At 41.8% G+C, this 8320-nt stretch overlaps 1 long non-coding RNA gene across 1 annotated transcript; it reads left to right on the forward strand.

Moving 5' to 3' along the window:
* The first annotated feature begins 3549 nt into the window (after positions 1–3549).
* Positions 3550–6178, forward strand: LOC120437812. The gene is made up of 4 exons (XR_005611418.1): positions 3550–4794; positions 5014–5137; positions 5366–5440; positions 5794–6178. It is a non-coding gene; the product is annotated as an uncharacterized LOC120437812 (long non-coding RNA).
* Positions 6179–8320: the final 2142 nt, after the last annotated feature.

The raw sequence follows: 8320 nt of genomic DNA on the forward strand, positions 1-8320 counted from the left end.
ATGTCTCTGTGAAGGCCAGAACACAGCAGTCCCTGATGTCTTGTTGGGGTTTAATCCGAGCTCGTCAAGTTTGTTGTCAAGAGACTGGAGATTCGCGAGCAGGATGCTGGGCAGAGGTGGTTTGCTGTTTCTCTGAAAGGCCTTTAAACATGACACTCTCACACATGCTCAGCAGTTTTCCTCACAGCATCCAACAGTTACAGTTTCTCAGCAGATGTCAAGTTAATTCTCTGTGAAGCCATTTATTTCTTTAAAAGTCTGAACACTGTACACATTTCACAGCAGTCAGTGTGTAAACAGCTGGAACCTGAAAGTCCATCAGGAGTTTCTCTTTCTTTACAACATTAAAGATCCGGATGAGTTAAACTCTGATGTTGCTGTGTCCTCTGAAGAAATGAGTTTAATCTGAACACAACTCGTTTCTTTAAATGTTGAGAGGTTTTGTTAAAACTCATCATTCACTTCTTGACTCCACCAAACAGCTGCTGAGATGACAACGACACAGGTCAAGAAATGTCATTACTTCCAGGCTGGACTACTGTAATTCATTATTATCAGGATGTCCTAAAAACTCCCTGAAAAGTCTTCAGCTGATCCAAAATGCTGCAGCAAGAGTCCTGACAGGGACTAGAAAGAGAGAGCAGATTTCTCCTGTTTTGGCTTCCTGTTAAATCCAGAATTGAATTCAAAATCCTGCTCCTCACATACAAGGTCTTAAATAATCAGGCCCCATCTTATCTTAATGACCTTGTAGTACCATATCACCCTATTAGAGCACTTCGCTCTCACACTGCAGGCTTGCTTGTTGAATGGGAGGCAGAGCCTTCAGTTTTCCCATAATTCAAGTGATTCCAAAAATGTCATGTTTAGTTTAGAAGGAAGTCTGTATCTTCTACACATTTGTACTTGTATTTGTTTAATGAGTTATAGTTAGGAAGAATTCACTGTTTGTGTCATGATCCGGCCTAAGTCCAACCTCTGACCAGAGTTCCAGTTTTTGTGTGTCTATCCCTGCTCACCTGCAGATCATTAGCAGCAATCATGTGGGTGTACTTAAGACCAGCTCAGCCCTTCACTTGCCAGATCATCAGCTACCTCATTGTGGTAATTGGCCTTAATGTTTCACTCTTTTTTGCCCTTTCTGGACCATTGCTTCACCAAAAGGCAGATCACACAAAGCTCTGATTAACAGCTCATTTGGAAGTACTGACATGTGGAGTAAATACTGAGCTCTGCTGTGATAATGCATATAGGGTACATACAACTGGATATATAAATGTAATGATGGATCAATGAAATCTATATTACAAAGTATAACCACAATTATAGTCTAAGGAGCTTGGAAAGAAAGCAAATGGACTTCTTTAAGCTTTATGAAGACGTATCACCTCTCATCTGAGAAGCTTCTTCAGTTCTAAACCCATATGGTGTAGAGCAGGGTCTCAATCCCAGTCCACCAGGGCGGTGTGTCCTGCAGGTTTTAGATGTGTCCTTGATCCATCACAGCTGATTGAAATGGATAAATTACCTTCTCAACATGTCTTGGAAGTTCTCCAGAGGCCTGGTAATGAACTAATCATGTGATTCAGGTGTGTTGACACAGGGTGAGATCTAAAATCTGCAGGGACACCGGCCCTCGAGAACTGGGATTGGGGACCCCTGGTGTAGAGTCACAGATATTTAAAGCAAAGTGGGGCTGTCCTTTGAGATGGTTGATAGCACACTATTGATCATGTGTCTCATCACATGAGCTAAGGTAGTGGCTCACAAACTGGAGTGCATGCCCAGCCATTGTGGGAGGGCAGTAAGAATTTAAAAAGAAAAAGAAAAAGAATGCTTGGACACTGTTAGCATAATGGACAGTTTTTTTTAGCATTGCCAAATATGCTTCCAAGCCAAAGACTAGATAGAATAGAATAATCCTTTGCAAAAAACCAAAAAATAGCTCGGTGCAGGAGGTAGATGATGGCGTCCTCCACCCCGATGCCAGGCTGGTAAGCAAACTGCAGCGGATCCAATGACGACCTCACCAGGGGGCGCAGATGGTTTAGAACCAACCTCTCGAGGGTCTTCATCAGATGCGATGTCAGGGCTACCGGCCTGTAGCTGCTGAGGTCCGTAGGATGGGAGGTCTTTGGTACCGGTACCACACAGGAGGTCTTCCACAGCTGTGGTACTTTCCCCAGTGACAGGCTCAGGTTGAACACATATCATAGGATGCTACACAGTTCATCTGCGCAGCACCTCAGGAGCCTGGAGCTGAAGCCATCTGGACCTGCAACCTTACGCAATCTTGCCTTCATATATTGTCTTCAGCTTCACCTGCACAACAGCTGTCGTGCCAAGTTAGGTGTCCCCAAAAGAATTGGTTTGCCCTGCGTCAGGAGCACACGCTGGGCTCTCCAAATCACAGACAAACAGTATTCCCCATTTTTGATTTTTAGTTCACAAACACTTCTTAGAACGACCAACTAATCCTGAAACTTTGGAGGTTTTAGCTCTCTCTACAGGGAAGTTACAGGAGGATAAAAATAATTATCAGGCAAAATGTCATTCGTTTGTTAAAATAATCCCGTCCGATACCACGTGAGAACAATAAATATATAATTTTCTATTGTCACCCTAAAACTGAATGGTAATGTAACGACACTCATTTTTCACTTTTTCACAAAACTAAAACATCACTACTGCCACGTCTAATCGTCTGTAATGGAGGCGGAGTAAACTGAATTTGCGCTCCATGCCCAGCGAATGCTCACGACGCACGGGGAACACACTTTGTCAGTGATACCAAACTTGACACAACACTCATCCTGCCACAGTTTGTTCCCCCGGTTCAAATCACGGACAAACAGTATCCCACAGCTGTTTATGTTTTTAGGCCCATTTTGCACAGAGAGACCTTTTTTGAAAAATGCATTGATAGCAGTGTTGAATATTCTTACACAGTAAGAAAGAAAGAAACAAAACCAACTATACGTAAAATAATTAAAGATGTTTTGTTTTTCTGTGATTTAAAAGAGATACAGATTACAAGAGATTACAACACAGTTTGGTTTTCATGAGGCAGTTTCTCAAAAGAGAAGTAAAAGGAAGTGAAAGAGCTGCTGCTGCTATTAAAAATATCTTTCATTAGTAAGAATCATTTCAACACTTGTTCATGACCCATCATTTTGAAGTCAGAAGCTGTGAAGAAGTGCTGATGAAGCAGAACATGAAGAAACTCTGAAAGTGAAGGCAGTGACTCTCTGAAAGGCCGTTAAACATGACACTCTCACACATGCTCAGCAGTTTTCCTCACAGCATCCAACAGTTACAGTTTCTCAGCAGACGTCAAGTTAATTCTCTGTGAAGCCATTTATTTCTTTAAAAGTCTGAACATTGTACACATTTCACAGCAGTCAGTGTGTAAACAGCTGGAACCTGAAAGTCCACCAGGAGTTTCTCTTTCTTTACAACATTAAAGATCCGGATGAGTTAAACTCTGATGTTGCTGTGTCCTCTGAAGAAATGAGTTTAATCTGAACACAACTCGTTTCTTCAAATGTTGAGAGGTTTTGTTAAAACTCATCATTCACTTCCTGACTCCACCAAACAGCTGCTGAGATGACAACGACACAGGTCAAGAAATGTCATCATCTCAGAGTTCCTCACCTGCTTCCATCATGTCCGTCACAAAGATCCCAGTAGAAGCTGAATGCATGAAGGTCCATTTGTAAAGTAAAATGAAAACTGAAGGCTCTGCCTCCCATTCTACTTGTGAAGATGATGTCAGATTTTTTCTAAACCTTTAAATGTTACAGTGTTTCAATTTAGTTCAGTTTTATTTAAACAGTGCACCTCAAGGTGTTTTGAACATCACTACTGGGCAGTAATGCAACCTTGGTCTGCTCACCATCATGACCCGACACACAGTCCTGGAGAGGAATTGCAACTCCCGATAATATCGTCCGTGGCTCTTCCCACTGCAGGAAGCAACAGCTTGATACCAGTTAAAGATGTATGGTATGATTTATTAAGGTATGATGGAGTGCCTTCTTTCACATTCAGACATGGATTGATCTTGAGCTAGGCGGATGCCGGCCCCCAGTCTGCATATTGCCTGGTTCATAGAGTTCAGAGCTATAATACAGAGTTCCAATGTGGAGAGTCTTCAGTCTGTATCAACCTCAGCACCACCAAAACTGGTCTATTTCAGACACACAGATGTTTAAACCTTTGGTCTGTTAAGCTTGGCCTTCAGCACGAACCAAAGGCAGTGATAAGCACCTGCTTTACACGTGTAGCTGTACATGGGTCTGCAGCAGAGTCCCTCTGTGCTGGTCCTGGGCTTTCTGTTCAAACTTAAACATTTAGATCCTGAACGACCTTGTGTGTCCTTGCTTGAACGGCCATTTGTATCAGTTAGTGGGACTGAAGGCAAAGGATTATAATGAAATTTATTTTGAATTATTGATAATTACGTGATTCTCAAACCAGAAACCCTGGATGACCAGCCAGATCCGCACACTTCTCAAAGCCCGGGATGCTGCCTTCAGGTCGGGCGGCTGAGTTCTGTACAGGTCTGCTCAACCCGATCTGAAAGAAGCTAAGACGGACCATAAAAGTAGCATAGAGTCCCACCTGTCCAGCAACAACACACGGGGGGTGTGGTTGGGCATGCAAGACATCCTAAACCACAGAGGCTGCACTGTGAAAACAGGAAACTTAAGTGCGCCACTGCTGAAGGAGATAAACACTGGAAGCAGAAGTACTGAGCATCTCCATCATAGTCAGCATTGGCAGTGAAAACAGGTACTTTTACAGATATTCAGATAAAAAACAAAAAAAGAAACATTTCAGATTAATATCTCTGAGAAATCAAACTTCACCTTCATTTTTCATTGATATATTTAATCCCCATGTAGCTACTGACAGTCCACACAGTGCTCAAATGTGTTTTTATTCATTAATATACAACAGATTATTTTTTGAAATTCATGTTTAGCTCAGTTGATCATCACGTGAATGCAGAGAAGCAGGAAAGGAGGAGGGCTGAAACTGCACGTCAGAGGTGATTTCACAATTGTACTGATGCTGTTGCGTGTATAAAGAACGATCAGCAGCTTTCAGCCAGCCAAACGCCGTCTATACACACGTAAGTATACAACTGCTCACACAGCATCTCTGTTTGCTCTTTATGTTCCTTTAAATTTGGCAAAAAATTACCCTTTTTTTACCCATCTTGAGGTAATCAATTAAAAATCATTTCTCGGTCCAGCATGTTGTACAGTGCGTTCCCAGGCAAGTTTTTTGGGAGGCAGAGAGCATAAAATCTTTATCAGTAGTTCAATTCACAGGTACCTTAATGTGTTTGTGGTTTAAGGAGGAAGAGATGGAGACTATGAAGACTCTGCTGAAGGTTTATCTGCTGCTGCTGATCGGACCTCCCTTCACTCTGGTGATGCTTCATATTCTCTTTTGTGTCCAGTCTGTGTGAAAATGTGCTCTCTGCTGCTTTTCAGTTTTTCACACATTTATTTCATCACATGGGGTCAAACTTACTTTTTAGCATAAAGTACAAAAACATTCAGAAAATTCAAGTTTAATTAGCTATACATTTAAAAAAAACCACTAACGATCCGTTTAGTAGCAAAATCATGTCATTTTATTATATCTCAGAAAAAACTGTAAATGTAGACAAAGTAGTAATGCTACAGCAGTTTCAGCTACCACGCACCTTCCTGATTTCAATCTTTTAAAACAGATTTTAAATCTTTCTGTTTACTCATTAATCTTTTAACTTTGATGCAGGAACAATCAGTGGGCCAGTACATCACCGAGCTCCAGGTGTCTCTGGATGAAGCTGAAGAGACGTAGCTTAGCAGTCAAGGTTTCATCAAAATCGATGTTGATCTGAACAAAGGAGCTGAAGGAAAATACATCTACCTTTGGTACAAAAAAGGCAGCAGCTCACCAATCACCAGGATTCAGCTTACATTCAATGATGGCATGAGCAGGGGTCTGATCACTGCAGGTTACCAGAAGATTAACAAGAACCTCAATGCCGGAACAAGTGGAGACTACATCTACCTGTGGTACTACAGAGGTAACTCAGAGTACGATGTTCCCATTGTGAACCTTCATGTCTCTATAGAAGCAAGAGAGGAAGCCCAGATGTTTGTATTTGGATGGGAGAGACTGGCCTGTGATCTGAACCGAAAGCTAGAGGAAAATGGATCTACCTGTGGGTGAAGAGGAGAGAGACCAACCTACATCTGTGACATCACTGCCAATGCTGACTATGATGGAGATGCTGACTACTTCCAGAACGGCTACATCAGAGTGGATGAAGATACCAACAGAGGTGCAGGAGGATCCTTTGTCTTCATCTGGTACCGTCAGACCACTAACTCTCAAAGAGCCATCACAGATCTGAAGATCTCCACTGATGATATAGACGAGATGTTGTTTCAGTATATGGGCTTTACAAGGGTAACTACTGATCTAAGCAAGGGGGCAGGAGGAAGTTACGTGTACCTGTGGTACAAGAAAGACTCCGGTCTTCCCGTTCGGGCGGTCTCTGTGATCGTCAACACAGCAGCTGTGGAGCAGTACAGATATCCCAGGGTCTTCATTAGACAAAAAAACCTCAACAGTGGGAACAAAGGTAATACGCTGTACCTGACCTTCAGTTCGTTTTAGTAACAGAGCTGGGAATGCTCACTGGGCAGAAACCAAAGAGTCTGTGGTGTTCCTGTTTAACCAGTTTGATTGTTTTTCTTTCCTTTCTGAAATGATGTTCACCCACTGTGATCTCAGATCTTTGACTCCAACAATGATCATTGATCCTACAATCAATCTGTTTGATTAGCTCTGTCTCACTGTATTCTGATGATTGTCTCTGTTTCAATAAAGTCTGTTCAGCATGTGAAATATCTTTGTATCATGTGTAAAAGCTCGGTGCGTGTCAAGAGAATCTGAAGAAGTGAGAGAAGAGAGCAGCTCAGCAGGATCACTACATGACTTCATTTAGCAGAAACTTCACTGTGTGGACATCACGAGTTTACTTCTCATTATTCTCTGTGTCAGGGTAACAGGACAGCTAAAGAATGATTCACAGGTACCAGCCCCAGAAACACCGCCCGAGGCAGCCACCACCCTGAAAGGAAGAGCAGCCAATCACCGATACTCATGAGCATGACAGAACTCTGTATTACTGGAGCTGTTAATGTATGTTTTACTGATATTTTACTTTTTATTAACATGAGTATTATTGGTAGCAGTAGTTGTAGAATTAGCAGTGTCGGGTAATTTCCTATAAAAAACCAGTTCAAAAAGGATGCACGCTAAGAACAGTTACCACATGAACCATTATACACACTCCAATATATCTAATGTTCTAACACATGACAAAAATTCTATTTATTTATTTTTTTTTAACTTATTTGTTTTGTACTTTTCCAAATTTATGGTACATGCAAACAAAAATATGAAAAGGAACACAAAAGAAACAAACTAAAAGGTATAAAACACACCTAATCTGTAGGGGAAAGAAAAGAAAGAATAATTATACACCTGTATATAGAGATGGGGCCAGGGAATACCCAGCACTAAGGTGACATTGGATGTCCTGGTGGTTTTGTCCATAAAACTACTCATCTAAGATTAACACAAAATTATTATTATGTGCTTGATGTGCCTCACCTTTGACCCTGGCTTTTCCCGTCTGACTGCACTAGGACATATTGCCACCTAATAAAATAACACATTGATTCCTGAAATTCCTGTTGGTTTGAAAGTCCTGCGTTTTGGTCCTGCATCCACCCTGATCATGTATTTCTCTTTCATTCTGCTTCCTCTCACCTGTTTCTCCGTGTCTCCATGGAAAGAGCACTGAAACACCTGAAAGACATCTGTGTAAACGAGGACGTAAATGGAAGACTGGGCTGGGTGAGTGGGACAGATCTCAGTACTCACAGTTCATAAAGACATTCAGCTGCTGAACAGCAAAACATTCAAACATGGGCGACATCTGTGTTTGATGAAGCAAATGAAAGTGTTGCTTCAAGGACAGAGAGCTGATAAAGCTCTGAGGTCAGCAATGGAAATGATGAGATTTGGTTAGACTGACAGATGAAGCTTCACATTCATTTTCCTCCATGTGAAGCTTAGAAGACAGAAACCACCATCCAGCTGAGCTGCTGTTTATCAACCATTTCATGTTGTTTGTAGCACAGAGTTCCCCAGTGGAGACTCAGAGTGCTGTGTGGCTGTGATGTGACAGCATCAGGTCACTAGTTTAAATATTCTTACTGTCATTTTGATTCATGAAGCAGCA

Source organism: Oreochromis aureus, linkage group 3 (assembly GCF_013358895.1).
Source record: "Oreochromis aureus strain Israel breed Guangdong linkage group 3, ZZ_aureus, whole genome shotgun sequence".
Lineage (NCBI taxonomy): Eukaryota > Metazoa > Chordata > Actinopteri > Cichliformes > Cichlidae > Oreochromis > Oreochromis aureus.